The sequence below is a fragment of the Peromyscus californicus genome, unplaced genomic scaffold, assembly GCF_007827085.1.
Source record: "Peromyscus californicus insignis strain IS unplaced genomic scaffold, ASM782708v3 Scaffold_12__1_contigs__length_115047231, whole genome shotgun sequence".
Taxonomy (NCBI): domain Eukaryota; kingdom Metazoa; phylum Chordata; class Mammalia; order Rodentia; family Cricetidae; genus Peromyscus; species Peromyscus californicus.
The window spans coordinates 63,320,495-63,329,380 of NW_026294413.1; the positions used below are offsets into that span (position 1 = coordinate 63,320,495).

Sequence of the window (8,886 nt, forward strand, 5' to 3'; positions counted from 1 at the left end):
CTGTGGAAGCATTGAGAGCTGCAGAGCAGAAGTAAGCGCACTGGAAATATCAGTGAAAGAGGTGCTGGGCGGTGGTGGTTCATGCCTTTAATCTTAGCAGAGACAAGTGGATCTCTGAGTTCGAGGCCAGCCTGATCTACAGAGGGAGCTCTGGGACAGCGAGGACTACACAGAGAAACCCTGTCTCAAAACAAATAAACAAGCAGACAAACAAACAGATACGTGAGATGTTTTTCGAGGACACGTGCCTAATTAACTCCTACTATCTCAAAGTTAGACAAGTAGAAGTCCCTGCCTAAGACTTCCGTGGAGGATGCTCTCTCCTTTCGTAAGCTGCAAAGACCTGTGATTAAAAGTCTGAACTCACCAGCTCTGGCTCGCCCCTCTGCTTCCCTCCACGCTCCCTTCCACTGTCACTGTTGTCTGGGAGAGGAGCAGGTATGCTCAGAGAAGAGGAGCCGACTGAGTTATCCAGCCAGCTGGGCATTGGTGGGAGTGGGGAACAGCTGAGAACGCAGGACGCAGGTTCTAGGTTTCAATCCACACTAAGGTGCATGACGTCTCTAAGTTGATAAAGCATGGCCTTGCTCATGGCCTGCCAGGGCAGCCGACAAATCAGCCATCTTGGAACCTGTTACAGTGGCCTCGCTGCATGCCACCCTAGGTCCCAGTGGGAAGTCAGGGCCTTTGAACAATAGTGATGTCTTCCCATAGGTCATCTGCCTTTCTTGGCTTTCAGGCAAGCTCATGTATAGTTTTTCCACCAATTCTGAGATCTGTTGGAAGCACGAAAAACGTTGAGGCCTAAAATCATAGCCTTACTTTAACTGTTGAGTCAAATTAGAGCACCACACTGAGAATCAGAGTGAGCTTTTGTCTTGGCTCTGTGTGGGTCACATTACTTCTCTGGCTCACCTACCCTCCAGCTAAGCTAGCAGGACTCCTGTGCTGTCCTGTCTGGGTCTGCTCTGGCCCTCTTCCTGATCCTGCCTCCACAGCTTCTCCACTGCGTTGTACTTGTGTGTCCCTTCTGTGGGGAGTGAGCCCTGGCTGCTCATGTGTCTTCTCCTTCTTTCCCAGATCACCTGCCTCTCTGCTCTGCCTGCACTAGCTGCCCATCCCTCAGTCCTCCAGCCTTCACACTAGTCTGGAACTGGCCTGGAAGGAGCCCCTTCTCACCTGTGAAGTCCTTCAGTTGTTTGTTTGCCTGATTATTTCTGTTTCCATTTCTAGATTGAAATGTATGCAAGCAGGGATCTCATGTTTGTTTAGTTCCCCCAAACTGGGCATGCTCATCAGGACCTTGTAGACGTTCGGACTTAATCATAACAAAAATGAAATTCATAGCCCAGCAATGACACAATCAGCATTTATGTTACTTCCCGGGCTGGAGGTATGGTTCTGTGGAAGGAAGCTTATTTTGCCTGTGTGTGGACTTGAGTTCAATTCCAAGCAGTGCAAAAACAAACCAACAAACAAACAAGATAAACAAATAAACCTCTCCCATCTTGTTGCAGGAAACAGTGATGCACAAGGAATCAGGGACAGCAGTGGGGAAGTTGTTGGAAAAATACAGGCAAGAGATGTTGGAGATGCTACCTGGGGGTAGTGAGTGCATAGAAAGAAACGGAACAGATGGGGGCTTGGTAGGAAGGAGCAGTGGACTGGCCAGGGAAGGAGCCGACAAGGTCAAGCCATAAGTGTTGACACTACCCAGTGACAGAGAGGAAGCAATATACGCTCATGCTAAGTTCAGGTGTTCATGGGAGCTCCGGAGAGGCCGAGCAAGTGGTGAGACACAGAAGACAGAGATGTGAACAGAGATGTGACAAAATGGGGCAGTTCTGTCAACATCAGATAGTGTTCACAAAGCTGTGGACAGACAGACAAGACCGGCAAGGGCAAGAGAAACGACGTCATGTACAAGGGGATATTTTTAGTTATATGTATACGCTTGCGTCTACGCACCGGTACATGCATGTTGTATGCCGGCCCTGAGGAGACCAGAAGAGGGCATCAGATTCCTTTGAGCTGGAGTTACAGGCAGTGGTGTAATGTCTAGTGTGGGAAAAATGAACTCAGGTCCTCTGCAAGAGCAGTACGCGCTCTTAACCACCGAGCTGTCTCTCCAGCCCATGAACCAGTTTTAGGTGAGACCAGATGCAAGTCCACTAAGGGATACAAAAGCATGGGACAGACGTCATAAGTATTGGAGTTGCCAGGTTGAGAGAGAGAGAGAGACAGAGACAGACAGACAGAGACAGAGAGAAATGCGCCAACTGTTCCATGCTGTGGGCTGAGTATCTCCCAAACTTCATGTGCTGCATGTAGATGGAGGGAATGGACCTAAAGAGGTGATTACGTCAGGAAGTTAGAGCCTCATGAACGAGTTCCCTGAAAAAGGCCTTGAGGAAGTGAATGTTCTCTTTCTGTCCCTTTCATGGAGTTCATCCTTCCTGGAGGACACACCCACAGGGACCATCTTGGAAGGGGAGCCCAGGTCCTCATCAGACACTGACCCTAACAGTTCCTTGATTTTAGACTTTCAGCCTCCGGAACTGTGCAAAATGAATTTCTGGTGTTTTTAAGTTGCCCAGGTCTGTGGCATTTTGTTATTGTAGCCAAACGGACTTATTCAGCTAAATCTGAATTCCAGATACATGGCAACTTTTTTTTTTTTTTTATGTGTATGTTTTGTTTTTGAGACAGAGTTTCTCTGTGTAGCTTTGGAGCCTGTCCTGGAACTCACTCTGTAGACCAGGCTGGCCTTGAACTCACAGAGATCTGCCCGCCTCCACTTCGTGAGTGCTGGGATCAAAGGCGTGCGCTTACCAATGCCTGGCACACAGCAACTCTTAAGCACGCCTTCAATATTGCATGGGCTGACGTTATTCCCCTGTGATCTGGGGTTATTTAATAAAAAGCACATTTGCACTGTGATCGTTCCATCACATCCCTGACTCTGGTGACCGCTGAAGCCCCGAGGGTCTTAGGGTCTTAGGATTTATTGTAGAGAAAACCCACCACATCTAGAATGAGACCAGTCTTTGAGCCTGGATGCTTCCACTTGCTGAATATATGACAACAGGAAAAACCGTTGCTTCTCTGGTCCTTAGAGTCCACAGTGGCGAAAACAAATGCACAGTGAGCACCCACACTTCATTCCTCATCCACTAGTCCAGCGGTTCTCAACCTTCCTGATGCTGTGACCCATTCATACACACTTCATTCCACATCCACTAGTCCAGTGGTTCTCAACCTTCCTGATGCTGTGACCCATTCATACACACTCATTCCACATCCACTAGTCCAGTGGTTCTCAACCTTCCTGATGCTGTGACCCATTCATACACACTTCATTCCACATCCACTAGTCCAGCAGTTCTCAACCTTCCTGATGCTGTGACCCATTCATTCAGTTCCTCATGTTGTAGGGACCTCAAACATAAAATTATTTTTTGCAGCTACTTCATAAGTGTGATTTTGCTACTGTTATGAATTGTAATATAAATATCCATGTTTTCCAATGATCTCAGTTGACCCCTGCAAAAGGGTTGTTCAACCCAAAAGGGGGTTATGACCCACGGGCTGAGAACCACTGCCTTAATCCGACCAACCACAGATTGTAAATATTCAAAAGAAAACATTACTGTGTCTATACTGAATAGGAAGAGAATTTTCTCATCACCATTCTCTACACAATAGAATGAGTCTTTACATAGATTTATACTGCACTGTGTTTAATAAGTCACTCTGAAAAGATTTAAAATATGTGGTAAGATGTCAGTAGGTTTGGCAGATAGGACCCATTTTATAGAAATGATTTGAGTATCAGTAGGTTTTTGGCATCCAGTGAGATCTGGGAGGTTATGTCCCCATGGATCCCCAGGACTGACTGTATTCACGTTGGCTTCTCTTGCCACACTGAACTGTTGGAAGAATAAGCCTAAATTATATGTGGGAGTCTGCGCCCAAGTGAGTATGTTACTCCCCACTTAATAAACCGTTGCTATAAAAACAGCACGCTGTTTCAGGGAGCCGAGTGCTGTCAGATGCAAATTGGTCCAGAGTGTCCAAAAGGCAGACGAAATGCAGACAGAGTGACAGCAGCACAGCTGCATGAGACACTTTGTACCCGCGCTCCAACGCCTTCCCCTAGGGAAATGTCTTTAGGCAGGCCAAGAGGACGTGGCCCTGACCCACAGAGGGCTGAAGGGCTGCCGTACCTGTAAAAAGGCCCGCAGGAAGTGTCTCGTAACACCGTCTGAAGTCATGCAGAAATATTTTCTACCCTTATCGGCATCTGCGAAGTTTCTGTTTGTCAAACACTCAGCCAGCAGCTCTGGCCACATCCCAGGGAGAACCCCAACAGATGGTACAGCCAGGACCCAGAATCCAGTGAGGATCAGAGCCCCGGTGGCACTGGATTTTGACAGTCGGTCACTGGAAGTGACACTCAAGAGCTTGGGGTTCCCACATATGAAAGGAGCATAGGAAAGTTAGAAAGAGGGGTGTATCTTATGCCTCAGTGCATCACACTGTACCCCACAGCTGCTACAATTATTACACATCAGCTTGAAGAAGAGTGGGCTTCGTTTTGGTATTTGCAAAATTAGTACCATTGCTGCCCGCTGGCCAGTGTGCAAGCTTTGCTGCTCAGAGTTTCTCTCAGAGAGAAGCAGGGATGGCCCAGATGGATCCTCATCTCTAGACTTACCTCAAGAGGAAGAAAAAGAAAGCCGGAGCTTCACTTTGGAGCCTGGAGTAGAGTTCAGAACTTGAAGCCAGGGGAGTTGAGTCCTAATCCCAATTCTGACTCCGAGTACACTCTAGGACCTTCTGAGCCTCAGTTTGCCGATCTGTACCATTGTCTTGGAGTTTGTGATGGCTAATATTGATTGTTAACTTGACAGCATTGCCAGGGAGACACACCTCTGGGTGTGAGGATGTTTCCAGAAAGTTTTACCTGAGGTGAGAAAATCTGCTGTGAGTGTGAGTGGCACACGCCTATGGACTGAGATGCTGGACTGTATAAAAAGGGAACCCGAGGTGAGCGGCAGCACTCATGTCCCTACTTCCTGATTGCAGTGTGACCAGTCACCCTATGCTCCTGATGCCATGATTTCCCTGACGTGATGGACGTGTATCCTCCAGCCGAGTCAGAACAAAACCATCCTTCTTTCCACTGCTTTTTGTCAAGTTTTGTGTGAGAAATAAGAAAAGCAGGTAACACAGAGTCCTAGCATTTAACAGGATAGTCTGTGGTCCCCCGAGACCTTGTCTCAGCCTCAGCCCACATGACAACTGCCATCCTTTCGTAAGTTAAGATCACAAGTTCAGTGATGAGGGATCTCTGGGGTGGAAACCCTGCTAGGCATGTGGTACATTTCAAATCAGAGTACCAAGTCTGGCTGGAGAATGTTATAAAATAGTTGCTAAGTGGGGTGGAATAAAAGTTAGCTTGAGCTGGAGGAAGGTCAGAACTTGAAGGCAACAGACCCACATGACCCATGCCAAAAGCAGCAATGACATCGGGCCAGGAGCCCACAGTCAGTCCCTGGTCTTTCTCAGGATCCTCCCCCGCCATGTCACCTTCAGCAGCTCCACTGTAGAGAAAGGGATTCAATGGTCTCCCAAAATGCCAGGCTCAGGGGAAATGCACCAAGTTGTAGCTTGAGGAGTCTGGGGGACTGGAGCTCCACCCCCATCCTTCTGAGGCATAGGTGAGGGTGGGGATGTATAAAAGAAGGCCAGGTGTGTGCATTTGCACAGCCCTATCTTCATGTTTAGAATGCCTCTGTTTGGCCCAGGGTGAAAAGGAGCCATTCCCAAACATCAGCCAGAGTGGACTGTCAGAGGACCCACAAACCTTCGGGGTCTTAGCAAAGTTGCAGTTGGCTCTGTTACTGTTAAGATGCTGGGTTCCATCCATGGATAAGAGTCCCAGGGAGAAGGCCCTGCTCATCCACTGTGTGTATGTGTGCGTGCGCATGTGTATATGTGTATGTGTGTTCATGTGTCCATCTGTCCTTTGAGGGGTGGAAGAAGGGAGGGCAATGAGCTAATAAGAGTTGTCTGTGATTTATGCACTTTGCAGAGCAAGTTGGAAATAGTGTTCAGATGCCCGGGTGTAGCAGGAATCTTAGAAGGTCTTATTAATAAAATCAAACCTGAGGCCTGTTATTGGGGTGAATGCTGGAAGATCAGAGAAGCAGAACAAGCCACAGCTACCTCACCTTACCAATTCCTCTGCTGATCCTGTTTCCTCAGACTAGATGCCTCTGAGTCCTCATCCAGAATGAATCTCAGCTGAACTACTGCTCAAAAGCCTGAAAGCTTAACTAGCCAAATGCTTCTAGTTTCTGGTCCTCACGCCTTATATATCTTTCTGCTTTCTGCCATCACTCCCTGGAAATAAAGGTGTGAGTCACCATGCTTGGCTGTATCCTTGAACACACAGAGATCCAGAGGGATTTCTGCCTCTGGAATCCTCTATGTTTAATATTGTGGCTGTCCTGTTCTCTGACCCCAGATAAGTTTATTAGCGTGCACAATATTTCGGGGAACACAATACCACCACATCCGGGCCATAGCTGAAGGACCCCTCTTTCCCCTCCATATCCTGGCTGACATGTTCCCCACCATGTTCATGGAGTTAGCTGAACTGCTGGGCTTTCCCTGTGATCTTCCGGTAGGGCAGAGGCCTATGCCCACATCACCCCATTGTGAACAGGGCCAGGAGCCTCTGACAGCAGCTACAGATAATTCTCCATGTTTACTTTAAAAAACAATTACTTGCCTACAGGGTAATCAGCTTTGCGGCATCTCAGCCCAGAGTAAGGACTATCCACTGTAATCCTAGCAAGAAACTGGCTTTATCCCACACCCAGCTGCTCTTTCTCCAGCTAACCTCACCTCACTCTTGAGGACTCACTCTCTGCTTGATTTGGTGACGTTACTGCCTTGGGGCCACCACACCCACAGCTCCAACCTATTTTGCTCTGGAGTATAGGCTTCCTAAACTTCTAATGCCAAACCTTTCCTGATTGTCTATGCTGAAGAAATCTCCAGGAGAATTCAGAATTCTGACATCTTTCCTCTCGGTCAGGTGGATGTGGTACCTGGTAGAAGGTAGCACAGAGACAGGGACAGGAGTGTCTCTGGGGGAGAAAGGACCCACCAAGAGTCAGGATCAGCACCTGGAAACAGTCACGGAGAAACAGGAGAAAGGGCATATAAGAGGCTCACTGTTTCAGTGAGTCCATGGTGGCCTGACCCATGTGCTGGAGCAGAACATCCTAGAAGAGGTAGTGTATGATGGGGGAGGCACAGAGGGAGGAGTGTGTGATGGAGGAGGTATGGAGGAGGAGTGTGTGATGGAGGAGGTATGGAGGGAGGGAGGAGTGTGTGATGGAGGAGGTATGGAGGAGGAGTGTGTGATGGAGGAGGTATGGAGGAGGAGTGTGTGATGGAGGAGGAGTGTGTGATGGAGGAGGAGTGTGTGATGGAGGAGGTATAGAGGAGGAGTGTGTGATGGAGGAGGAGTGTGTGATGGAGGAGGAGTGTGTGATGGAGGAGGTATGGAGGAGGAGTGTGTGATGGAGGAGGAGTGTGTGATGGAGGAGGAGTGTGTGATGGAGGAGGAGTGTGTGATGGAGGAGGTATGGAGGAGGAGTGTGTGATGGAGGAGGAGTGTGTGATGGAGGAGGTATGGAGGAGGAGTGTGTGATGGAGGAGGAGTGTGTGATGGAGGAGGAGTGTGTGATGGAGGAGGTATAGAGGAGGAGTGTGTGATGGAGGAGGTATAGAGGAGGAGTGTGTGATGGAGGAGGAGTGTGTGATGGAGGAGGAGTGTGTGATGGAGGAGGAGTGTGTGATGGAGGAGGAGTGTGTGATGGAGGAGGTATGGAGGAGGAGTGTGTGATGGAGGAGGAGTGCGTGATGGAGGAGGAGTGTGTGATGGAGGAGGAGTGTGTGATGCAGGAGGTATGGAGGAGGAGTGTGTGATGGAGGAGGTATAGAGGAGGAGTGTGTGATGGAGGAGGTATGGAGGGAGGGAGGAGTGTGTGATGGAGGAGGTATGGAGGAGGAGTGTGTGATGGAGGAGGTATGGAGGAGGAGTGTGTGATGGAGGAGGAGTGTGTGATGGAGGAGGAGTGTGTGATGGAGGAGGAGTGCGTGATGGAGGAGATAGGGAGACTAGGAAGCAGAGAAAGGGTAAAAGAAGTGGGGACCAGGTAAAACCTTTAAAGCAGCCTACTTCCTTCAGGTAGGCCACACCTCCAGAGGCCCAGAGCCTCCCAGAGTACCCACCACACTAGCTGGTGACCAAGTCTCCCACACATGGGAGCCTGTGAGCTGTTTCACATTCAAATCATAACCGGTCCCTGCTTGGTTTGAGAGACATGCTTCCCTGTGTCACTTGGTCAATTTTAGATCAGCATGCAGCATCATGGGAAATCTGCCCTGTTGACTCTTGGGGCTACTTGAAAATCTTACAGGGGCTCTCTCAGAGCCCTACAGTGCTTCACTACAGACCTCTCCAAATGCTACTGAGTGGTTGTCACAAATTCACTCCCAGCTAAAGAACCGCGGAATACATTTCTTCTTTTAAGGAAAATGTGAAACCTAAGCTTGCCTGAGATCCTGAAAGTAAAAACGGAATGAGCTCAGAAAGTGCTTACTTGGGCGGTTTGTGCCTGGTAAACCTCAGACTGTATGTTTGGAAGTAGCCAGTGGGTGGTCTGCATCCCTCCCTGGGCACCTACCCGTCTCAAAGCAGCCACGTCCCTCATTCTCGGCACCACTTCTCCTCCTCCCCAATGCTCAAAAGAGTTTTCCCTGCAGGGAAAACGCCTCCCTGTGCCGCACCTGGGGCGCGGCTCC

General features: G+C 49.0%; 1 protein-coding gene across 1 annotated transcript in view; it reads right to left on the reverse strand.

Moving 5' to 3' along the window:
* The window catches only part of Spata13 (spermatogenesis associated 13), a 222,753-nt gene extending 213,896 nt beyond the window's left edge, over positions 1-8,857 (reverse strand). The window contains exons 1-2 of the mRNA XM_052733040.1: positions 8,769-8,857; positions 4,718-4,966 (exon numbers count right to left, since the gene is read on the reverse strand). The gene's annotated coding sequence lies outside the window, so the exon portion shown is untranslated. The remainder of the gene's footprint in view (positions 1-4,717; positions 4,967-8,768) is intronic.
* Between the last annotated feature and the right edge of the window lie 29 nt (positions 8,858-8,886).